At 30.4% G+C, this 27,756-nt stretch overlaps 1 protein-coding gene across 7 annotated transcripts in view; it reads left to right on the forward strand.

The window, feature by feature from the left end:
- The window catches only part of LOC130891512 (PDF receptor), a 156,137-nt gene that overhangs the window by 24,605 nt on the left and 103,776 nt on the right, over positions 1-27,756 (forward strand). For 3 of the 7 annotated variants that reach the window (XM_057796313.1, XM_057796317.1, XM_057796320.1), the window contains exon 1: positions 3,694-3,960. The exons of 2 other annotated variants lie outside the window; for them this stretch is intronic. The gene's annotated coding sequence lies outside the window, so the exon portion shown is untranslated. Of the gene's footprint in view, positions 1-3,693; positions 3,961-24,731; positions 24,914-27,756 lie in introns of those variants that run through there. 2 more of the 7 variants (XM_057796314.1, XM_057796319.1) reach the window with 2 other exon arrangements.

Below are 27,756 nucleotides of genomic sequence, written 5' to 3' on the forward strand. Positions count from 1 at the left end.
CCTCCAATACACATATATTCCGTTTTACTAAAATTTACTTCTAGACCCCATTTCCTGTATTCCTCTACTAGCTTTCTTGTCATATATTCTAAGTCTTCGTAGTCCTGTGCCAAGATTATTTGGTCATCTACAAAACACAGGGTATATAGTGTGGAATCGATTAGTGGGATGCCCATGTTCTTACATTTCCTTTTCCAGTGTGCTAGTGCGTGTTCCAGGTATATCTTGAAGAGTGTGGGCGACAGACAGCATCCTTGTTTTAACCCCTTATTGATGGAGAATCCTTTTGAGACCTTGTTTCCTATTTTTACTTGTGATTTACTGTTTTCATAAAGCTTTTGTACTGCTTTTATTAGGGCCGCATTTATATTTGTTCTTTCCAAGGCATCCCATAGTTTTGTTTGCGGTACGCTGTCATATGCTTTTTTAAGGTCAACATACAAAAGATGGAGTTCTTGATTTTTGGCGGTTTTCTTTTCAATTATTTGCGAAATCGTAAATAAATGATCAATAGTCGACCTCCCCGCTCTGCCTCCATGTTGCAATATTCCTGTTCGATTTTATTTTTTATGATTTTTCCATAAATTCTGGATATCCGTTTATATCCGTTTATAACAACCGTCACAAAAAGAGACTATTGGTCGATGGTCTTTCCTCAGCTGAAAAAAAGTTTAAGAGGTCGGAATTTTCTTTCCAACGAGGAGGTAATAAAAGCTGTGGAGGTCTGGTTTGCAGAGCAAGAAGAAACATTTTCTTTGAAAGGTCTAGAGACGTTGCAGGTTCGCTGCAATAAATGTATCCAATTAAGAGGAGAATATGTTGCGTAATAAAATATTTTGAAATTTTGTTTGGTTCTATAGTAGGCTAAGAATTTTTCAATATATCCTCGTATATAAGGAGGAAGATCAAATTCTGATTCGAAGTATCACAGGAATCAATTAAGGCAGCAGTAAAAAATGATTAGCTAATTAATGGGTCCATATGTCATCTAAAGATTCCAAAAATTCCACGATAGGTTTCTTGTAGAATATCCGTCTGGGTGATTGTGGTCTAAAATGTGTTACGAGGGCGTGACGTCTTTTGATAAAATTAAGTTATTTGTACTGCAAATGTGAGCTCAAATTTCGATAACCCTTTACTAAATTCAAACCTTTGCCATCTTGTGTCAAACACAAAGGGTTGAAATGTTTTGAACATATTTTAAAATTTCCTGTTTCCTGCCGATAAAACCGGTATGGGTTTGCCAAACAGTTCTTAGCATCAGTAGGAAGGCCAAACTTAAAATAAGTACAAATTTAACATAATCAACAAACACTTTCCTTTTATATATTATTATATAATATAGATAAGTAAACATTTTATTTCAGGTATCTAAATAACTCTTTGTACGTGAATACAACGAAAAAGCTTCTATACAACTTACTACAACAATGATGTCAACAGATTGTTATTGGTAGACATCCACCATATTATGTCAATACTGTTTGGCTGAACAGTCTCTAGTATTACCTACCATCAAATCTATTTTTCTATCTATATTAGTTGAGCTAATAAACCAAGAGATTGCACTACGTTCCATTTTTCACTCCCGCACCACTTAGTGGCGAGTCTGATCTAGACCAGACTAGCCTGATCTTGGTTTTGGTCTTTTATTCAATCATCATGAGTTTTGGATTAGCGTTTAAAGGGAATTCTTGAACGAAATAATTTTTAAATCATATTTCTTCACTTTTTCTCTTCGAGCACAATTTAGAAATATTATCATACTTTCTAGCCTAGACTAATATTGTAATAATAATCTATAATTTGTATTCAATGCATCTATATCCTGAGATATGTGAGCTGATGTTCAAACTTTGATATTGGCACTTTAATCATTTGGAAAAATTTATTTTTGTTATATTTTCTGTAACTACTTTGGTTTTCATATATTTATTTCTGTATTCGTTTACAACATCATTGCAGTTCGTAAGTAAATTGTCTATAAGCTCCCTTTGACATATCTTATTTTGTAATATTTCTTTATAAACCAGTTTTTATATAATATAATTACAAACTTGGTATAAAATTGTTGTTTCAGTATAGTTATTCTTTTTATTATTTTTATTTAGGATAACTGATATTTAATATTGAAAAAACATTTTTACAGCTTAATGTAACATATCACTAAAACGAAATATATACAAATAACCCTAATTTTATAATTTTTCAAAGTTTATAAATCCTTTTTTTTCATAGTTCATTATATTATCACCTGTAAGCGCGCCCATGGCGTCACTAAGGACAACATTGACACAGACCCTGCTAATTTATGAGGTACTTTCACTTTCAAGCGCTACCTTTCTTCTTTTTGGATACACAGGATAAAGCAAAAATAGCTATATCTCACCTTTTCTTATTTAAGCCGCTTTTCCAAGCTTTCCTAAGCTTTAGAAACACCATCACTTCCAGGATGCGGCACGGATATCGACTCTCTTTCATCTAAAAGGTTCGATACCACCAAGCCCGTATCGATAATCGTGTTCCGAGATACTTTTCCCCATACTAAAGGTTAAAAAGTACTTAAATTTTAAACAAAATTAGAATCACCATCGGGTAGGCTTATATAATTCAGGGAGAAGTAATTGAATACGTCTTGATTAGTTTATGTTTATGAATATTTTTTATGGGTCTCAAACACAATGTATTTCATTTGCGCTATGTTGTCTCTCCAATTATCAATTGGTAACGACAATTCTGTTTGTCAAAATAAGAAAGAACAGATACTGGATTAGTGTTCAAACAAAATAAATATGTGATACTTAATAACTTAATATTATGGTCCTTTGCACTATAGAATCACTTACACTTATACTAGGACGGAGCAGTTTCAGGACTATAACTACGTAACTTTTCCTCAGTTTCTTAAATTCTTTCCTATATTTGAATTACAATGTCAGATTTATGTCAATTTTTACAGATGACATTGAAAATATGGCGAAAACATAGCGAAAGTGTGGTCAACCTTTGAAATAGTACATGAAGCGGATACGGAGAAAAGTAGGGCATTCGCCTTCGGCTCGTGTGACAAAAATCGCAGGCGAGGATGCCCTACTGTTCTCCCGTGATGCGAATAGTATTTTTTTCTCTCGCCGGGATGAAAAGTTCGTCCTTGACGTATTCAAATTCACTATAACTAGAATCGTCTAAATTCATTTTGTTTATTTCAATTCAGTATTTCCACGCGATAATAAATACTAAATTTCATGCGACGCAAACTGTCATCGAGTTGCTACGATACCGGGAGCAAAAGAAAGTTTTTCATGGTAAAGAATAGGTCATAGTCCCGCATACCAGGGACGAAAAGCGAATTTTTCATCCCGGCGAGAGAAAAAGTCGCTTTTGTCTCAAATCGACCTGATTCTTAATATGTATAAGATATTTATCCACTCTGATTTTACTCAAAATCACTAGGTTATCAAAAAGTTTTATCACTGAATCTTAGTTTCTCGAGGAAGTATTTGCGATAGGTTGAAGATGTTGTTATTAAAATTGTTGAGCTTACCAAAATACGAAACTATTTTATACCTTTACAAACTTATTGTAGAGTAAGATTTTTATATTATAATTTTTCTTAATAGCATGCGTATATTCGCGTAATGGCGCATGTACATATTCCTGATTTTGAAATGCTCCACGAGGAAACTGGAATTCATTCATTCAACGGTCGTCTAACAAGTAATCCGAAGATCGAGCGCCGTCAAATCGACGTCGACGTCGCGGTGCAATTAGATTAGCGACAGAACTAATTCACTTCCCACATTAAAGGGTTATTATGTGAAGTTTTATATCAATCTTAAATAATTTATAAAAAAACTTTATGCAAATTTGAAAAACTTTCTGTTTTGTAAAAATTATATCGTGAATATTCTGTGTTCAAATTAAAAATATTTTATCTAGTATAAGTACTTGTATGAAAAGGTAAGTTTTTCATTTAGCAAGACAATTTAAATTTTATTGTTATGAAAAACTAGTTATTTGTGGTTGTGAAGTAACAAATTACATATTTGATTACGAAATATTTTCATTACCACTTATCCAGACAACAAAAAACTTATTTGTGTCCGTAAAAAACAAATATAAGATATAAATACGTAATATTTGGGTGAATTAGAAAAATATTTATATTTAGTATAATTTTCTTCTAAAATCTTTTGACAGATATTTCTCTTCACAATGATTTCGTTCTGGTTATTCAAGCTTCTGTATGAATTTGCATCGGTTTATACAAAATTCAATTGTACTTAATATCAAATTATTGGAAATTTATTAACTCCAAATGATATGTTCATTTAAATTAGTCGAGATTTAACGTATTCAATTGAACAGAACTTATAAATGTTATGGGTTAATCCAGGATTTCATTATTTATAATCTCACTCAAAATAAACTGATTAACTCAACAGCAATAAGTCTTAGATATTCCAGCAAATTTGATCATTTGTAAAGGATATAATAAATACTAATGTTAAATTTTCAAACAAGAAAGCAAAAAATATGTTTGAAGTAGTGATTCTAATTTTCGCATAATATCTAAGAAACTTTACGTACGATGTACGATGGCAGGTCAATGAGTTCAGGTTTTTCGATAAAAATCATTTCATTTTTCAATGTTGCCTTTATACACTTTATCCAGCATTCCTCAATGTTTGTATCCCTTCTAAATACAAATTCTTCATCAAAATAGATATTTGTTTATGAATTCATTATTGAATTTAAATCGGTCGGTGTTAAATACGAGAAGTATGGTGGATGGGAAGCAATAAATAGCATAGTTCATGGATTATTATTATGGAAACGGCACACGTTTACATCTTCGCATTATCTTTGTGCAACAGAACTTTTTGCGGTCGTTTCGATTCAAATCTTGTTCAAACCGGCAAAATAAGTTGGTATAATATTTGAAATTGATTGTTTCACATTTTTAAAGGTGATCAAACTGAAATATGTATGTCAAAAAATAGTCGCCATGATTTTTTTGACTGACAAACCCACTTCTGTTTTTTTTGGGGCCGATTCATTATGACAGACTTACTGATATTTTGCAATGGTTCTACGGCAACACAAATACGCAAAAAGTCGTCCATATTCCTGTTAAATAATGCCAAATAGTTCTGAGAAGTTGTCACCCGATTATGCGGCACCTGTGAAAAGCCTTTTTATACCCATTGAAATTGAAACAACCAAGTGACATGAAATGCCTATGGTTTCCATAATCTTTCGCAGAATCAATCGGTCAACAGCATATTGTGATTTTTCTAAATTGTTTTTAATGTAAAGACCTCAACATCTAGCAGTTTGAACATGTAATCGTACTTGTAAGGCTACAAAGAAATTCAGTACACTTTTTAACACTAAAATTGATGGTGCAAATTTTCAATAATATTCATACACCTTAACCCTGGTTTGAGTGCTGTTTTCTTAAAATAAAATGATGCTTATTGTGCACACAGAATTGATCTTTTTCCATTTTCTCGTCAATAACTAGGTAGTTTGCTTATACAAATTAAATTATGTAGCAGATGCATGTTGACATGAGCAGTAAGGAGGAAGGAAATTCAAAAAGTCTTGCACTTGTTGAACGGTCCTCGTACTACTAATTTCAAAGAAACTAGCATTTTATTTGTTTCTTCTGTTTACATTTAAAATCATCAATCACTGTATTTATCAATTTGCCTTTGAAAACTTTCAAAACGTAAAATATCGTTATAGACGTGAAAGATAAGTAGAAATAGTTTGTCAGAACCTTTTTGCTAAATATATCGCATTCGATGATGATTAAGATTTAAATTTACTATTATACCAACTTCAAATGGTATTATTAATATTTCAAACATGTACCTGTCTTTATTATATAAAATATCTTATAGGGCGATAAGTTCCTGCGGAAAGCTTATTGTGACAAACATTACATCTTTTGAAAAAGTTAATTTTCTTTTGATTCCGAACTTATCATTATAATTAATAGTTTGATTTTAATCTCCTGGCCGAATCAACTATAAATGTGATCAAACTTGCTGAAAAGTTCGTATCTATTGAAAAAAATCAGTGTTTTCCAATTAGGTACATTACCTATCGATTATACAGGATGTCAAATTTGAAACGTACTACAACTGTAAATAAACAAATACCAAGGGAATAACTAATTATCTATACCTCAGTGACGGAGAATCTGAAATTACTTTAAGGTAAAAAATAATGAACTAAAAATTTAATAATAAATATTTATACAACAAAATTTATAGCGAATGCCATCATTACAAAAAATATGTGTATTTCGGATAAGAAACACACCTCAAAAAATAAGTAGTTTCCTCCTAATAAAAAGTTTTCACACTTTCCACAGAACTAAGAATGTGTTAATTCATATAATAGTTGAACCGTAAGTTCCCATTTTGTATTGTTTCTTGCGACATATACCTCCATTTGAGACCAGATTAGTTCAATGAAATTCATTTCAAAGGTAACCAAATTTTAATATCATGTTTTTTCTCTATCTACACTACATATCTTATATTACTAGCCAGTCAAAGAGTTATTGATTTTTCCATTTAGTCTAAAGTTTATATAACGAAGAAAAATAGTGAACCAAAATATATTGAAGCATAGTGCTCGTGTTCAGCGCTCATAATTTGCTGTTTCATACAGCAGATTAATATGTAATATAAATAAATAATTATGTACAATTATTTTTACAAAAATATACAATGTAAACGTGAAGTTTAGACTAGACATAAAGTGAATGGTGAAAATATGAAACATATTCATTTAAAAAACAAGCTTTTTATAATATCGGAAAATAATATGTGTAATGAGACATTAAAATAATGAATTAAAATCATTTTCTACCTCAATGATATCGAGCTTCCACTGTCGTGGGGCTAAACATGACAATTTCTATGTTCCACATTTTGATTTCAATCTTGAACACTTGAAGAAGATACTTCCGAAATATTTGCCGTTTTAGAAATAACCGCATCAATAGTCAATTATAATTTTTTTCTCATGAATATTTTTTTCTTAGTGGGGTATAGCTCATGTCAACAACTTTATCATCTGTCTCCGTGTCAGACATTGTTAAGAAAATTACTCGACCGATAAATATAAACAATCTCATTGCAGTATGATAATATTTGTGATATATTATGGCGGCACTGATTTGGATCAGTAACGTTGCCGTACCATGTTTCGCCTAGGATGTTCACTTGCTGATCAGGTACTGATCATTGTTTTGGTTTACTATTTTTCTTTGATAAATAGAATTTAAGAATGGTTTCTTTAATCTTGTACTGAAAATTCAATTTCAGGAATTCTCCAAAACTCACACACATTCTTTATATTACAGTTGACCTCCTGGATCATGAAAATTGTGCTATTAGTAATTTTTCAATAAACTATAGGCAAGTTCTAATTAAATTTCATCAACCCTGTAACAGGGGCGAGCACGAACTATACAATTTCAAATGAAAATGGAGGTTACGATATAACTTATTTCATATGTCGGTCAACCACCTATCAATAAATATTGAATACTTTCTTCACAGTTCTTTTTGAATAATCGATTGAAACCGTGAAGATATTTTATCATGTTTGACAGTAACACAAATAAGTAACTATCAAATTAAATTTTGTGTTTCACAAATCATACTAGATGTCTTCACAAAAAGAAATCTAGTGGGCTAAGTCAGGCCATCATGTTGTACATTTTCTTTTGAAAAACGACTTCCAATAAAACTAGTCGTAACTTTCTTTTTTATCTAATATTTTGAGGATTGTATCCGTTTCCGCAAAAGGATTCTATATGACGGTACGTTCTCAAATTGACACCCTATATGTTAACTGTTATATGGCTATAAAACTGCTTGACGAAAATAATATTTTAGTTTGTGGTTTTCCACCAAGCAAACAGATACAAGACTGTCTGAAGTTCGTTTTAAGTAAGGGAAGCAAATACCAGGTTTACGCATTTCAATTTGACAAACTACGAAATGAAACAAATCTGCCACACCAGGGTTTAAAGCGAAGTGTCAATTTCCTGGCTTACAAGTTATCCAGCTATGGAACGATACACTACAGTCAGCTGTAGATTACTTGGTTGCGCCCTTTTTGCACTAAAATTTCAAGCGTATTGAGTAAAAACGTGCGTTTTATGAACATTGTTAAACAAGTTAGTATATATGCGGAAAAAGTCACGAATATCCTCTTATTTATTAACAAAATCTTATCTCTAAATATCTCCTCAAATAGGAAAGAATGTCTCCTTATAATTATTGTATGTTCAAATATCATTTGTTGAATATTGTTGCACATTTATTAAATAAGAGGAATGGATTTACTTCTAGTGATCATTCCATTATTTTCTCAAATTAAGAAACTATAATCGGTTTTTTATTTATTTCAAACAGTTAATATCAACGAGTTTACAAATATATAAGCTTAATCTTTGATATTACGATAAAACAACAAACAACTGTCTCGTAAATAAGTGGATTTTTATTGATTTACGATTTGTATTACGAAGGTTCAAAGCAATTGCCGCATAATTACGTATCTAAGAACTATTTTAGTATAAAACTGTGATAGAAAAGTATCCAAACAAATTATGACGATGTTTTGTTTGAATTGTGTAGGTTTGGTTCCTAAAAAGCTAGTATGAAATTTTTCATATATTAAGAAAGAATATCGTAGGTTTTTATTTATTTGTCTATTTGCAAATTACCACTGATGATCGTTAAAGTGATTTCAAGATTTACACAATGTTAAAATAAACTTTTTATGACAGGGGAAATTAATGCTTGCCACCTCAGTTTTATTGTTTTCTAGCATGTGCGGTCAAACGACTTCTAAAAACAAAGTATCACAGACATTTCGACATTGAATTTATAAGTAGGAACTAAGAGAAAAATAGGTTATGTTATGAGTGTTAAAAGTTACGATTTATTTTGTGAGTGAAAAGATTTGCAAGAAGAGCGAACTTAAAATTTCCATTAAAAAATAAATGATTATATCTCGTTTACTGCTATTTGTTGAAAATAACGCATAATAGAAATGATTTTTTTTCATTCATTTGCATTCACACAGTTGGCTGTTGACCCAAAAAATCTAAAACATTTTCCCGCGAAGAAATTAATAAGTTTCTGTTGCAAGCTCCAGACGATCATTATCTCATGCAAAGGTATGACAGCAATAAATTTTAATGTAAGCTTAGATATTATTTGTAACATCTTCCAGGTTGCTTTAATATTCGGATTCGCAGGAGCTCTGCGGAGGGAGAAATTATATAAAATGAAGTGTAACCATATTAATAATACCGGAAATGTTTTAATTATTACAGTACCTGATACAACAATGTTCAACGTCGATTTATTGGTGAAATAACTGACAATAGATTAAGCTTGGTAAACATTTATAAAAAATATAAAAACCAACGGCCAACCAATGTCAAAATAGATCAATTCTTTTTGCAGTATAGAAATGGAAAATGCAAAATCCAAGTTGTAGGTATCAATACCTTTTCAAAAATTTTGCTGTTATTTCTTTGAATTCGTTAAATTTTGCCAATTCAAGTACCAATCTTCTTCACTTCAAATTAATAATTCTCACAGTTATACTTTTAATATTACTATTACAAAATAAAAATTGATTAAAGGTTTGTCCAATTTCTTTAAGTCTACGGTCGTAGAAAATTTTTTGTATGAAACTTGTGAGTAATGTAACTTTTTTCACTCGTAGATATTGCCGGTCAAACCGTCCTACTCAAATTGATACCAAAACTATGTATGAATATATGAATATTTATTTTCACATGAAAATGATTTTATTAAATTATTTTGGTTAGAGTGAAATTTTCTGATAAAAGTAGAATTTGGGATGTTTAAATATCAAATATCAATCAGTCATCATTAATAAAGAAATCATCATATGGTGATCAAATAAACTTACGACTTTACCTATGTTTGATCGCAAACATTTCAGTAATTCGTTTCCAAAAGTTTCATAAACGTCACATCTAGAGGCTCTACGGTGAGAAGCACTTGGGTGGTTTTGTGTGGTGTAAGAAAAGTGAGAGGATGAGAGTGTTTTTGCATTACAACTTTCACTTTCTGAAAAATACTCTTACAGTCATACATCTAGAGTCATTAGCTTCTGCCTAACCTAACCTAACCATCAGGCGGCTAACCTAATTGAAATTTTTGTTGATTTTTTTCGGGTATGTATCAACATTGGACGCACAAAACTCCCTGCTGCAGAAGAACATTTCCTTGAAGCGGGAAATTTGGAACACATTACATTGCGTCTATCTGGCCCTTATTTTTTAGATCTCCATTATTTTCTGATATCAGATATTTGGGCCTGAACAAAATAAAACAATTCTACTATTGTTAATTGCGATTTTACATTATCTGAGTTCTTTACTCTTACTTACGATTTAATTTTAGAGATTCAGATGTATGTTGTCGATTTTAGAGGAATATGTGATGCTCTCTACGTCATTATAAATCTAATAAGATCAAGATTATGTCATCTGATGCTAGAAAATTCTTTATTTCAATTCTAGTTTTTTAGTTTGGTTTCAATTCCTTAATAATTTTAAAAATAGTACTCTCTCTTCTTCTACAGTTTTAACATACTTTCCAAAATATCAAAGGCTTAAGAAAAGTCTATATATAACATGTGAGCAAGTTGGTTCCAGCCAGTTCGTTTGCTGCGATTCACAATCCTTTGTCCGAAATATTCTTAGTTCAATCTGTATAATCTTATACAATCAAAAATTAGTTAAATTAACTTCCCTATTTACATTGAATATGAGAACTATGAAAATAATCAATAATCTGGGATTTGAAATAAATGTGAATATGGATTTGTTAAGTGAAAAACGTGATGTAATCATCACATTTGAATACTCACTTTGAATTGATTGAAACTCCATTTCAGTGGCATTGACGTGTACCAATTCATTTATTTATGTATTTATTTATTGATACCAAGTATTTTTAATTTTTTAGAAGTACAGCTAAAATATAGTTATTATTCTAATTCATGAAAATCAACGAATCTTCATATAAGCTCAAATTAGCTTATTCAGGAATAAATAGAGAGTTGTAAAAGCACAAATTACTATCAGCACATTTTCTTAGAGAAGAACAAAAGCGCTTAGAATTCTGAATATGTTACGAAGACGCCCCTAATTCAGTCAATTTTATAATGTGATCAGATGAATCATCATTTCCCACAACACGGGTATTCTTCAGACGAACATAGACATCGGGAAAACAAAATAGATTTTTAAATAAAGTGTAAAAAATCGACCTCATAGACGTCGATCTTTAACCGAGGATATGAATACTAAATAAGCTAAATCTGTTTATAAAATTTGAGGGTAATCTTCTTCATAATAATGGCATATTTTGTGGTAATCATCGATTCAGATTTGAAGACTGTGACTTAGCGATCAGATTGCTTCTTATAAATTCAGTTATTCTTATTTACTAAATGATCTATTAATTTGAATTTAATTGTGACAAATGTCTCTAAAAATGTAATACAATACCCTTTGAATTCGTTTAAGTTGTATAATCCCGTTGTTGCCATTCAATACCCAAGTTAGTGGTACGTTTAAGCCTAGTAGAAAGTAGAGAGCACCCTGACAAATCCCTCTGTAGTCTAGCTTCAGGCTTACCAATGATGGTTTTGTATTAAAACATTAAAACTACTTTGTAAAAAAACTATTTATTATGCAAGAAAATAATTAATTAAGCAATAATCCTACTACCATTCTCGACGAATGCCAAACTATTAAACACCTCGTATCTGTTTACAAACCGCTTTAAGTATCAAAAACCTATTTTACACAAAAGCTATAAATATTTATATTAATGGTCATTAGAGTCACATCAATATAAAATAAAAGTAAGTAATTTGATACGTTAATGGAAGTGTCTAAGGGACACGTGGATTCGCTTATCTATGACGTTGGTTCCCATTAAGAGCGGTCAGTGTACAATAAATCTTAACAAATACAATAATAAATTGAAGTTAGGTCACATTAATGTAAGACAAATTAAGTTATCCGAGATGAAACGTTAATGGAGGGTAAAATAGAGGACACTTTTTATCATTTAATTAGATGATTAACAGATCCTAATGGTTTCCAACATGATATGTTGGAAATTATTATGTCAAAACACCCTCAACTTCAATTAATTCGTGCTAATTGATAGGACATTAGCACAAATAGAGGTTGGTACATTTCTCACTCATGTTACCCTGGATAGACGTTGGAAAGTTTGAGGAAAACTGGACGAAAAATTTTCATTACATTTTAGAGGAAGTTCGCTGTTTCTTTAGAAGGAAAAACTGATTTCTTCTTTTAGTCTTAGATGTTAGCACTCTTAAACATCTTAGGAATGGTAGAAATCAGTTTCTAGATATCCTGCAAGAAAGAAGATAAGGTCGTTGAAAACTGCAAATTACGCAATGCGAAATATTTAGGTTCACAAAAAATTATCCTATCGAACTCATGTGATTTTTGTAATAAATATGTAGGTATTTTTATTTGAAAATTTTGAAGCTCCATGTAGTTCTCGAGATAATAAATGCCGATATATAGGAAAGCAGCAAAACGGCTATAAAAAATGTGGAATCATTTTGAAAATCCTAGTTGATTTTGTGCTGGCCTTTGTGAAAAACATTTCTATTTATCTCTTAACGATTCAAATGGCGCTTGAACAGTTACCTCTAATTAAATGATACCTTTAATCAAGTGAAATGAATGAATATGCAAATTCATGTTTCAATAATTGGATAATGAAAAGAACCAATTTATTATATAAATTATTATTATTATAATAAAATATCGTGAAATCTTTTCACATCTATATAAACGTTCATAACATACGTCGTTTATTCAAGTATGATTTTTATTCGCGCTTTGTTTTGCTGAGAAATCAATAAAAACATGTCCAGAAACAAAAGGATAATCTTACTTGAAAGCTTGTAATTTTGATAATTCAGCACTTAAAAGAGAAAAGATTAGAGTATTCATTCATGTCAAAGAATATTACAACCTCATATTGATATGCCAGACGTTTGTTCTCTAAACGATTATGAGAAATTTGAGGATTAACTGTATTAACTGTATAAATAGAATTGTGGATGATGATAAAATAAATCAAATACATTTCCTCAACAGAGTAGTATCATTTTTCCACTCTTTTCAGATCACATTGATAATTCAACAATTAATTTGATGAAGATATCTAAAATGTTCATTAGACAACAAAGAAGACGTAGAAGAAAGAGGTAGATATAATAAATAAGAGCGGTCCGACCATGTATACTTTGGTGCTGTATACACGGTACCCCTACCAACTAAGCAAGCAACGCTTGAGCGCAAATACCATTCTTATCCCCAGTGCTAATAGACGGCCTCTTTCTTCAAATCCCAACAAGGAAACTTCCCTATTTTTTCGTGCGGCTTATACCAGCTTCTACCATAAAATTTTAGTTTTCCTCGATGATTCCCATATAATCATTAGGTGAATTTAAGCTCCATTCCTTGGTGTTGCAGGTCTTCTGCGATTTCTCTGAAAACTGGTAAGTTCGTTTATCAGACAAATGGTCACTACCGCAGCGCTTGGCAGAGGATACACTCACTGAGCGAATACTACCCTAAATAAAATCAATATAAAAAAAATCAACCCAACCCCAGCTCTGCATAGAAAAAAATTTTTCTATGCAGAAGTTCTCTTCCAATGGTTGAATAATTTTGCTTGGCGGAATTCAAAGTTTTGAAATATAGGATATGAGATTATTGTTTTTTATAATACAGAGTGTCGGTTGTCAAAACAAAAGTTTCCAAAAATAGCGGTACTACATAACTGGGGAATTGCATTGAACTTCTTTGTAATTGGCATTATAGCTCCTTTTCGAGTGCATCGTGAAGTATGAAATTAATCTTTTGTAATATCTAATAAGTTCTAAGAAGGATCTGACCTCGTTCACTGTCTTTGGAATAGGAATATTTTAATGGCTTCTATTTTACTAGGATTAGTGCCTTAGTCACAATGTCACAACCGATTTCTTTCGTCAGACATTCAGAACTGTCTAATTGAATTTTTAGTCTGCAGTAAATTGAATCAAGTGTTTTTGTAGGTACTTGGAAAAAATAATGATGTCATTTATATGAAAGATCTGTTTCCAAATAGCATTTGTAAAAACTAGTCCATGGGGTATAGAACAAGCTGTATTCTCATTGGAGTTTGGGTGGACTTAAATTTGATGGAAGCCTTGATCTAGATCAAGTGCAGTAAAATATGCATCTTTTCCTAGATTATCTAAAATGTCTCTAATTTTGGTAAGATGATACTTATCTTCTATAGTGTAATCATTTAATTGACGATAGTCCGTCATCATAGGGATTTTTTGGATTTCTTTAGTACAATCGAAATTGAGAGTCTAATAATGTTTTTATCGAGTGATTAACCTGTCTAGAAATTTCTTCCTGGATTGCGTTCGGATGTCGGAAACCTTTAACGTAAATTGGATTTTCATCTTTTGTTCTTATCTTGTGCTTAATGGCGGAAGTAAAAATTTAATTGAAGTTATCATTATAGAAAATATCTTTTTTTATCAATTAATGAAAGATCATTTGTAGCGTATTTTTCGTATGTTCGAAATGTATAGGCACTGATGGCAAAGATAAATATATGTCGTTAATGTGACCGTTTGTAGCGGTATGGATAGATTCAGGTATTTAAATATTATATATTTTAATTTTGATTAGGAGAATGTCGACACTGAAGATGTTGACGTAATTTCGATTATACTTGGTGTCAAAAGTAATAATAATATTGACGAGTTTCAATGTGGGTAATTTACTTTGATAAGATATCAAAGCATGCAATCGGAAATTCTAGGTCGATGGGTTCTAAGATGTCAATTTCTTTAAGCTAAAGGTGTTTGAATATTGGGATATTTTCATGTCCGTCAACGTGAATGTGATTTCAGTTGAAAAAGGTAGAAGCTTTCGGAGATATGCTTGTATCAGATCCTTCTGCATCAATTAGAAATTACAGTTTAGATTTTGGCATAATTGAGTATTGCAGTTAGAGTTATTATGGATTTTATCAAGATTTATTTTAATATTATTTATTGCTCTTTGGAATCCGCTGATTGTCTGGTAGTGTCAGGGACTTTTCACATTTCTATATTCTATTTTCACACTGTTCATTCAATTGTTATAAGTTAGTACTTTATTGGTGTTAATAATGCGTGATTATATTTGAAGCCAAATAAAGGAACATTATGAGACAGCATATTGATTGACTGTTCAAAAACTTAAGCTACCATATCATACAAAAAATACCATAATGTTGAAATATAACATAGTTTTAAAGATGAGTGCAGTTGCACCTTCTCCATCCTCTAAATTCGTATTCATTTTGCACCTCTGTTGGGCAGTCCATACTATTATCTCATCATCATCATTTTGTTAACAATGGAGGGTTCCCGAGAAACTTTTAATTTCAACTCAATCTAGTATTTCATTAAATAAAAAATCATTTTGAAAATCATCTATATCGAAATTTCTCAAGAATCTCCGATTCCTTATGAGTGTGTTTCCATTATCGTTAAATTAAACAAAATGAGATCTAGGTCTATTTAGATCTACTTTCAATATAACACCAAGTTCCCACTTATCAGAATTCTGAAATTTTTCTTTACTACAAGGTTCCATCCCTATTTCTGCTTTCTAATATTTTACGCGTATCTTTATCCATGTTCTTTCTTGACTGCTCCATGTAACATTGTGATACTTCATAAAATTTTATTAAACCGAAAATACATGATTCTTATAACATGACATTACTTGTACTCTTCGGTACCAATCTTCTCCACATTATTCTCTTAGTGCTTCCGGTAACTATGAAATATATATAAATCCTACAATCAAATTTAACGTGGCACTGGCGTAAGAAGGTTAAAATTTTTCAAAATGCGAGACGATATTGAAATAAATATTCAATTTTGTCAGGAAATTGCGAATTATTCATGTTTATATGATTATAGTCTTTAAAGTTACTTTAATAGGAGTGTCTAAGACAAAACCTGCTGCAATTTATTTTGTTGCGTATTCAATCCATACTTAATATCGAGTATTCCACCCATTTCCCCCTTTTTAAGCCACAGTAGATGTACCCCCATTATCGTATATAATTTTCTAGATATTAACCAAGTAAACAAATTCAACAAATTTTTATTCAAACTGAAAAATCCATGGTAACCACAAATTTATAGCAAAAACTATTACTATCCAAACTCCATCTTCCCATTTCTGCTATAGATATTTCTTGTATTTGGTCCTTATATAGGGATTAGCACACGTTTATACCTAAGATTGAAGTCTATCAACAAAGCACTGGGAAGACGACAAGGAGATGCGGGTGCAATGAGTCAATGAGTAGATGAGGTTGCAAGTGGCCTATTTCTAAGGAGGAAGCTCAAACTTTGTCGATTTGTATGGTGACTGTTTGGGAAAGCTGCATTTCAGTCGTTCTTTTGAACTGGATTTTACTTTTTTTCTTGTACAGTTCCTACAGATCTTCCGATTTTCAGATGTTTGCAGATAGGCGCATGTTTCATTTGATAATTTGATTTTTAAAATGGATACACAAATATAATCTTATAGTATAGTACATAAGTGAGGATAGGTAAAAATATTGTAATAATTATCAAACGAAATTAATGAAACTGATGAAAGTAATATGAATACATGACTTAGTAGATGAAAATAATAAACAAATATTATAAATGAACGTATCAATATTATTATTTTGTTTTGGGTATTAATTTAACAAAAATATTATATGGATACTTCTATAGTATTAATTTTATCTCGCATGATTGTTGAATATATCAATCATCAGAAGTTTTATTCGAATGTCACGTAATCCTTTTATTAAAGATATGAGTTTTGCATCTGTTGGAAAAAATAAACAATACTATAATAGTGGATAAGCAAATACCATATTTTGGGTAATTTCATAATGAAAATGCGTAAATTTGTATTATCTATGATTGGCATCACCTTATTGATACATACAGAGCGTAGGCTCGGCTTGTGGACGTTTAATTTGGGAACAGATCCATATTAGTTCAATTTGAAAAATATTGATTGCCCCAGAAATAATATTCGTGTAATAATAAAGATAACGAATTATTAATTGGAAAACAATTACTTTGATCATGATTGTATTGATTATTGTAACAAACTGAGGGGGGAAAGTAATAAATGTGCAATGACTTTGTTTTTTACAATTTACTACTTCTTTAAATATAGAATCTAGATTATCACAAACTGTCCCCAGATACTGGACGTAGTTTCATGACAATCTAATCTAATGTAAGCTTCTCTCAAGGAAGCCTTTCGAGGATAATGCTATTGTTAGTGTTTAAGTAGATTTCACACAATTCGGTATCTCCATCAAAGGATTGTGAAAAAATCTTTTCTAATATTATGAATGTTTGTTTTTTAAGTCAAAGCTACTTAACTGATCATCATGAAACTTTGTACACATATTCTTGGAGGTATTAGAAGTAACATTCTTTACGAAAGATGAAAAAATTATTTGTCAGAAAATCTCCAAATATAGCTTCTTTGAAGCCATCTAGCATTCCAGTAATAAAGTTCCAACCCTGAGTACTATAATACCGACGGTCACGTCAATACCCAATCCAATGGACTATAATTTCATCTGATTGGAATTTTTCTATATTAATGTTATTTTGTACTGTCGTCATATACGCAGTATTTTCAAAAATCATGTGTCACTAGATGGCGCTAAATTTGGCTTCCATAGCGGTGAACAACAACATCTGAAAGGGTGTTTGATGTAGTTTTTCAAGTGTTTTCAGTGATTTGGGTAGGATTTTCTTTATTTTTAAAATTGGTTTTACATCCTAAATGTGCTTGTGTGGTTAGAACAAAAGGTGTTTAAGAATCTGTCTAAAAATGTCGAAAATAGAATTAACCCTATTTAACATCATGAGATATATTGGAGTCATAAGCCGACCACTAAAAGAAAGTGAAGTGATTTTTGAAGCGGGACATATACCTAGTATTATGTGGACTAGAAGGAGAAAATTCAAGAACTATTAAAAGTTTGTGTCTACAGACGTCGGGTCTAACTAACTTCCCAGCCTCGTGAGATAACAATTAATCTGAATGATGGAGTTAAATATTGGAAATGTATTTGTTAATGTAAGTACGAAAATACCAAATAGGGACACAAGAGTTTTATTGGCAACGAGAACGTTTGTAACACTAAAATTTTTAGCACGTTTTCGAAATGCACATAGATGTGTGGTTGTTATTCTATCAGGAAAGCACTTTAAACAGGTATATTATTTTACTATTTAGACTGAAATTTCAAATAACAATTTCTATTGTTCGTATTCTGACTTTGTTGTTCATCTCTGTTGAAGTTTGAATGAAAGTTAACAGATGTCGCCAACTTCAAACAAATTTTTGAGGTTAGGTGTAATTTTTAGTTAGATGCTACTCATTATGATTTCAATTGTTCCCACTGACCTTCTAATCCAATTCAAAACATAACAAAGCTCAAGGGCAGATATTACAGATATCGGGAGTGCATTTAGAAAATCCCCGATTCTTTCATTGTCAACTATATGTAGCCCGTTCGCGTGTGACTATTGTTCGGAATTTACACATATTTGCAGTCGACGAAATAACTACAAAAATATCTTTATTAATACTCTGCATTTATATTTTTTTAAATTGTTTAACGTTTGTTGTTGTATTTCAATAAAGTTTTTGTAACTTCATAGTATGTATGTATGTAATCCCAGACAAGCAATAAAATATAATTATTATATTGATTGATTTATTTTTATGGTAATGATCTCTTATATAATGGCTTCACAATACGGGCGAAGCCGCGGATAAAAGCTAGATACCTATCTAAATTGCAAACGGTTTATCAACTCTCAGAACACAACCATGACAGAAGACTGGACATATAATGTAACGCAATCGTTAATTTCCGAAATTTTGGCAAATATTCCAAATGAAAAATATTTGAAAAAAATGGCGAACCTTCGTACGGTGACGGTGATATTTGGCTGAGGAATATTGAGATCGATGAATTGGACTACGAGGAACGACTAGCTCGGCTACTAGACCTCATACCTTTGATTCGGGGGTATTTTAGAATAGGGTATCATGTATATTATCAGTAAACCAGATAATATTCATGCTTTTAAACAACGTATTTTGGAAAATATATTCGAAAATGTAGACGAGTATGAAACAGATTTTTAATAATCAATCGAACTCATTTTGAGCTACTGTTTTAAATAAGTACGGAATAATCAATCTCTAATGGAATTATTATGTTTTCTAGTTCAATCCATCAAAACTAATATAAATGGAAACGATGCCAGTATCATTGAATAGGTTTTTCAATGCTTTTTAAAACATGTGTCGTTTATCATATTCATTTATAATTATTGGTCACAAAGACCCTGACATCTGAGAGGATTACTGCATTAGGCCAGTTTGATTATGAATAGCAGCACATAAATAATTTTTAGTACTAATCATCATATTTTATTGAATTATAGTTTTTTTACGAGGATGGCTCTCCTTATCTATGGCATGATGTCTGCAAAATTGTTAACAAGTTGCACCATTCAGTTTGTGTTCGACAGCAGACTACTTTGGAATTTGAGGAAAAAATGGAGAAAAGTACTTAAGTTCGTGAAAGCCAATTAGTTTTAATTTTGAATGAGAATATGAGAAAGTTTCCCTCAAGTTGGGTATTTCAAAAGGCCACCAAGGTAATCGAATGACAATATAGCTGGAGAATTTAACGTTGCTTAACAGTAATATGGACGAATCTTATAGCCATGGAATCACCACAATACACCAGCTAACTTTTTTTTATGATTCATGCGGTATAGTCTTCTTAAAATTATAAAATGGTGTACTTTATTCCAACTTCAAAACTTCTTTTGCACTTGGATAAAACTAGAGTGCATACATGTGCAGTATTCATTGTAAAAAATCAAGAAATATGATTCGAATTGCTCTATCATCTACACTATTCTCTAGATTTATTCCCGAATTTCTGATTTCTAATCTAAATGAGATTCGACTCCATCGATGAAATCATTTCTCAAAGGAATACCTATTTTGTTGGCATATTATTTTTTGAGAGCAATAAATACTTAAATTATAATTCTCAAACGAAATTACGTGGAAAAATAGAATGGTTTCTATCCATTGAAATAACCATGAACTTATTAAAGCGCCCTCGTATTTTTAAAATAAATAATACAATACTATTTATTAAAAATCATTGATAGTTATTGAATATATTCAATATAATCGGTACTCATGAATTTATGAACGTTGTGATGTCACCAAATAAGTGGCAACTAAAGAACCGTCTTATAAACATTTTATCGTGGAAATTTGGGTTAACCCTACTTGATGATTGCTCAATTATAACTCTACTGAATAATTTTTAGATCAAATTCCACTAATCAATGGTTATTTTCTGTATAATTGTTTAAGATCTCTTTTTCCAGCGTCTATTTTTCGTGAATAAAATGCTTTGAAAGCAAGCATGCAGTGCAATATTTTTCTGACAGACCGGTAGGTATCGGTCATTTTGAAAAGTGGAAGAGTATGTATTTAATGGGTTATTTTATGACTGTTGAAACAATAAAATTTCATTTACTACATTAGACAGCGCCAAACATTTGAATTAGTTCTAAAAAATATTTTTCTCAAATTAATTAATATAGATGTTAAATATGCTTCATAAAGTAATACCGTGCATTATCATATATAAAATTGGTGGAATCAATAGTTTTGTTAAATCTGACAAAATAATTATTTATACTAAACGAATATAGAAAATATTTATTAATCGAGAACGATTTTGCGCCCAAGCGATTGCGAGGGTTGACAATAAAGCTTGACACTAGTAACTATATTTATATCTCTTGAAGAATGAAAGATTCTTTGCGCAGAATTTGGTCTTGGATTTTTATCGATTTGAATAGAAATTTTTGTCCGAAAACATGGACACCTTTGAGTGGTTTCTACAGCATCGCAAGCAAAATTGACACAATTTTAAATTATTAATTTCCAAATTGATATAAAAGACACAACAAATATTACTCTGTCAAAGCTGTCACAAAAATCGAGGAAGAGGTATGAAGCAACGTATCAATACTTGAAGAAATAGTGCCAAATAAATATTACTACTACAGTTTCAGAAATCGTAAGTTTGGCCTACTTTCACGAAAAATTTGTTATATTATTCTAATGCTCGAATTTACATTCGTGTTTACGATACTTTCAAATGCTTGAAACCAATAATCTTTCTTACTATTTCCAAATTATTTTTTCCAATTATCTCATCTACACTCGTGTTATTTTACATCGATTTATAATATTTTTTTTTTATAAAATCAACTAACCAGATATATACTTACAAAAACATCCACGTGCTAAAAAAAGATAGTGTAATGGTCCAACCAGATTAGTTTCATAAAATTTTGTATTTATATTTATATGCATTAACAACTACTTAGTCTGGAAAATGTATTTTTAGCTACCGTTAAAATTTTTAGCGGTTAATCAATTCTATTAAATTAATAATATTTCAAACTCTCAATCATCTATATAATGCAACCTATCGATATGCATAAACACAATTATAAAAATATCTCTTCTTTTCAATCAGTTTTCTTTCACGACACCTTTCAGTATTTTTGGTACTCATACGAATGTAGTTGTGTCAGTGATTTATTGCACAAAAATAAAATCAGAATAAGAACTTATCATTATTAAATCAAAAGTAGCTGCGCTGGGTATTGTCATAGCTACTAAATTAATTTTCTGTTACGAAGTAGTAGGAGCTAGTAAGCATAATAGACAATTATAAGAAGGAAATAATCCTGAAATGTGATCATATAATACTGAAACTAGTCCCTCTATTCGTGCTGTCTCAGTTATCAAAGGTTAGAGACCAAATTAGTGTAAATTTCTCGATTTGCAGTAGTTGTAATGAGATATTTACAGTTAAATTTACCGAGACTAACTTCAAATTGCCAAGTATTATTAATTAGGACAATCATAAGTTACATAGCACAGGTCAACTTGGAAAGTGAAGGGCCAGCTTCGGAGTTATGTTCTACGTAGAAATAGAGTCCGAGGATGGAATTGCCTTTCATAGTTAGATATTGATTCATTTGGGTTTATGTACATAAAAAAAAACGTTTTTCTGTGAACAGTAGAAGAATGCGATATTCACATATATTCAAATATAAAAGTTTAATAATCATGACGGCGTCTCGTTGTTATTGAAGCGTCAGCAAGTAACATATGACCAGTTATTTTATGAGATACTGCAAGATTTTAACAATATCTTGATGACAAAAAAAGTTTTTTGTGAAAAACGTTTTTGAGAATAAGAATTAAATAGCGTTACTCGGCTTTTTTAAATGAGTTTTTCTAAAACGTATTGATAATTTCTTAATTTGTTTTATAAATTCAAAAAATGGAATGATGAAAATTTGGGCTTTTTGGAAAGTAATTTGTTTATATTTTACTACTATTATGAAGTTTTACATATCTTATATATTGAAAAAATTGATGATTTCCATTCCGAGTCCGTTCAGGCGTTCTACCCAACCGATTTGCATAATTTTTTTTTCAATGAAAGGTATTGATGCACAGATCAGCCATCAACCATCGGATTTCATCTAATTTTCACCATTCTCAAGTTATACTCAAATGCGATTTCCCCCTGTACATCACTTATGGGAGTCTTTCACATACACACGTTATATCCTCAATATCAAAGTTTCTATTCTAGATAGAGACTTCGTTTTGGTTTAAAAACACCGCTGAAACATCCTCTTCCTTTTGAGTTTTTGAACACTTAAATCGGTTGAGTTGAAGAGGAGCTAGGCGCGGACATTCAATGTGGAGTTATGGATTTTTGTAGGTTTTTGGCAATTTTTCTACATTCAAAGATCTATATCTCAGGTTCTAATATAGCTACAGAGTTCGTTCTTTTCTATTATAATGATTTCTGATACTTATTTAATGGATTCGATGCGAGCGAAGCCGCGGGTAAAACCTAGTATATTATGAATATATAATTATCAATAAACATTCGAAACCTTAGTTATTTTAAGACAAATTTTGATAAACTATTTGATATTTTTTATTTCAGAAAATTATTTTTATCAATGATCAAAAACCGATAATTTTTTATTAGGGATTAGATAAGACATTAGATAATGTCTTAGGAGAAAGTCGACTTTTTTTTAATTTTTGGGTTAGTTAAATGAAACGAGAAATTTATCTCTTGATTTGATAGAATGATTTTTCAATATCCAATTTTTTAACATTTAAATTAATTCAGATTTTAGGTAAAGTGAAAACTGAAGATTTTAAATTCATGGGAAAATATTGAGATTAGTTTATATTTTGTAATTATATACATACTTTGATTGAAAAAATGACGCATTATATCTATGGGAATAAAAAAAAATTAGTTTATAGTTAGAGTAAAAAATTGGAGTTTATTTCGATTCATGAAATAAATTGAAGTAGATTGTTTGAAATGCATATTGGGGGGTTGATTTCAGTTTAAGGAAATAAATTTGCATTAGATTGTTTGTAACGTTATGGGAATTTATGGGAATAAAATGAAATAATGTTGTAGGTGAATTGGAATTAGGGGGTTAATGACACTTTGTGATGATGAATTAAAATTAATTTATAATGTGCAATTTGGGATTTGATTTTGATTTATGGAATACATTTAAATAAATTTAGAGGTAAAGTCAAAACTAGTTTATTTTGAAAGTAAAACTTTGCGGCTGATCTCAATTCATGGGAATAAATTCCCGTTAATTGAAATAACATTAGAGGTTGACTGGAGAAATCTAAATTGGTTCATAATATTTATAATATGAACTGTGGATTAAGTTCAATTTAGATGGATTAACTGGAATTAATTTATAATGGGCAAAATGAAAATTAGGGTTTGATTTCAATATTTTGAGATGAATTTGAATTAGTTTATAGGTGAAGTGAAAATTACTTTTTTAAATTGAGCAACAATGGGCAAATTTCAATTTATGATGAAAAATTAAAATAGTTTAAAATATGATGTAATCTCAATTTATGAAAATAAATTGGAGAATTAAATTTTATTATTTTATTATTTCATATATTTCATTTATTGGTTACATTGAATAGAGCTTAAATTCATTTGGGTAACAATTATTTTTTTTTCATTTGAGGTATTGGATAAATAGGGATTGAATTATTCTAAATGGGCATTAATACTTGAAGTCATTTTTTGTTTCATATGTACTACATTGAATCACTGGGTTAATTAATTTAATTATAATTGAGATTAAGTCAGGTTATATTTTATAGGTAATTATCAAGCTCTTTTGGACTCAAGTAAACTTATGTTTTTTGTTCAGATAATTTTGTTTCAGCATTGAAAATAAACCAAAAAGTTAATACCAAATGATTGTATGGCTTATTAATTATCGTTTGGATTAACAAGTTCTAATAAAAATCTGGTGTTATAAATATATATTATATTTGTTCGTGCGTTGTTGTTACTGATAACAAAACAGTCAAGTTCGTGGTTGTGACGAGACTTGATAGTATTTCATCTTAAGAAGCTGTAGTGCATGTGACTGTCTAAGTGTTGTACACAAAAACAATGTGGCAATGTGTTGTTGAATAATAATAGACTAAATAGACCATTATATAGAGATAGTGTTTTGGTACAACTGATATGTAAAAGTAAGTTTTCTTCCGAAAGTCAATAAGAAATACTGATTTGATTATCTCTGAATTAAGGACTAGGAGAAAATGATTCTATATAAAGACTTAAACAGTAGTAAACTCGTAGTTTTTAACCGTCTTCAATCCGTAGGAAATGATAGCATTATCCAAAAATATCGAGGAAGGCACAATTGAAATGTATACATAAAATTCGTAAAGAGTACAATATTCATTTTGCAAAAATACGTCGAATATAGTCGAATAGGAATCTACGTTTTTTACTTGATTTTATTGTGCTTATTTTTTGACATTATGAAAGAGAATTTAAGTACATACGAATAAAAATGAGAAAATTAGTTACTTTCAAGGAGGTAAGATCAGGTGAACTATATGGCCACTCCATCGATCCACTTCTTCTAAACCACCTTCATTAAAATTGGTTATCCAGAAATCTTCGAACATTGAGACCTTAATAAGGTGGTGCATTATCTTGTTGGAAAAATTACTAGGATCCAAGTTTCTCTTATTATTTAGATTTAGATTTAGAAATACCAAAATTAGCTCCGGAAACAAAAATAAAAAACCATTAAACATTTTCTTAACGATTCCTACCTGAACATTAAACGTTGCCTTGTCTGGAAATACTACACTATTAAGAAAATTTGGTTTTTGTTGTAAAGTAATTTCTGTTGTGGTGGCGTGAGGGTTATCTTCTAATAACAGCAAAATATCTATCAGGAATAAGCGACGAGCCTGGTCTTCTATTTGATGGAGCAGCCCACAGACTTCCCGTTCCATTAAATGTTCCACAATTCTCCTTTTGAGGTTTATCTAAATATATTTCGTTAAATAAATCTCTTGCTTCTCTCTCTTTCAGTTGAAGGAGCCATATTAATAAAATTGGCAAGACGCTTATTGTAAAACTGACACTGACAAATAGTTTTTTTTTATAAAAAAACAATAGATAAAAACAGATTCTTTACTATTAACATTATATTTTATTGTATGTATTTTTTCATCACTTTTGTTTTTTTAGTTAATTTTTTTTTATGAATAGCGTTTTTGGATTTTTTTTTCAAAAATGAACGTTGTACGTTCTATGACGTTTGTACAATATCATAATTCGTATGATGGTGAGATACAGATGAAAAGAAACCAGCAAAAATAAGGTTATGTCGTTTTGGATAATATTCAATGCTTCACAAGTTCTAATTTGGTACCGTGCCTCACCATTTTTTATATTTTGAACGTGAAACCTTGAAAATATCAAATAGAAACGGAGTTCTATTAATGGTTATTTGAAAGGTTTGTTTCACTACCTTTTCAAAAATAGAAAATACGTAGATATTTTTTATATTAAGTGCCTTGCTGTAAATAAATGAGAAATTAATAAGAAGCAACTTATTTCTTGAAATTAACAAAATATTGATTATTATTTTTCGAAACAATAAAAACGATTTACTTAAACGCTAACTAAATATAATAATATAATACTGAATATAAGTAACTGAGTTTTGTTTTCTGTAGCATCTTTAATATCAATATTTGTAACAAAGATCATAATAATAACATCACATGGGTGATTCCGTTCTAACTGTGATTTTTTGTATTCAAAATTTCAAGATTTTAAAATTTAACTTTTCTAACTTTTTTATGCATATTATTCATCTATTTTACTGTAAAAATAAAACTCTAAGAGGAATTTACTACAACTTCAAAGTATCACGAGCAAGACACAAATGTCGGATTTTGAGTTCCACGGTACTGACTCATTTATCCACGGTACTGACATGGTAACTTAAGATATTAAACAACAAGTGCATCAATTTTCCTCAGTTTGATCATAAACATTAGAATTTATAAGGTAATTAGTTTAAATCATTTGTTACGACAAAAAAAATTAATAATTTATCGGTAAATTCTAGGAATGGACATGACACGGTACTGACATTCAAGTGATGTATGGTAACTTTATTCGGATTTTACGAAAATCAAATTTTGCAGAAATAAAATGTGTATCCTAGGGCTGTTATACATTAAGGAAAACAACTCTTATTTTTTTATTTATAAAAAACTTCGCTTTTTTTTTCTTGTCATTCAAATCGTAATTGGGATTATGTTTCCTGCGATTTCGGTCCCTATAATTGGGCATATTCGTAATAAGAGTGAATAAACTTTTTTCATACACCGTTCTGGGCAGATAGTATTCTATATTATTAATTATTTTTTGTGAAGTAAAAATACAGTAGAAAACTACAAAAGTCTAATGAATAGGGAGGTCTAAAACGACAGTTTTGTACTGATGAATTATATTTTTTATTAGATTAAACTTCGGTGTGAAGTGAAATGCTCGTAGCTACAAAAGTAGAAAGCAATAAGAAATTCAATATGATAACCTGGCTTGTGAAAATAATAAATATTTAATTATTTTACTATGTACCTACCATTAAGTGAGTACGGTGTGGAACGAGTTTTCCAATATCATATTCTCAGTTTCTTATCATTCTGCATTATAATTCTTTGTATCAAATTAAGTTTGTTGCAATTCTTTAATCTACTATTCAATATCGAAGTGTCTATTGGCATCCTCCAAGTAAAAATTCGTGATTCTAATTTCAACTATAGAGACACGGACAGTTTTAAAGAAATGAGCCGAATGAAACTTTATCCGTGTCTATAATTTCAGCAGTGAATGTTACAATAATAAGCTTCAACTCACGGATGAATACTGTCCACGGATGACTACTGTCCACGGATAAATACCATCCACGAAAAAATATCATCCACGGATAAATACCTCCTACAGATGAAATCTGACATACATGCCATTTCTAATCCTAATATATTTTTTCCATTCATTT

The sequence above is a fragment of the Diorhabda carinulata genome, chromosome 3 (assembly GCF_026250575.1).
Source record: "Diorhabda carinulata isolate Delta chromosome 3, icDioCari1.1, whole genome shotgun sequence".
In the NCBI taxonomy this organism is placed as follows: Eukaryota; Metazoa; Arthropoda; class Insecta; order Coleoptera; family Chrysomelidae; genus Diorhabda; species Diorhabda carinulata.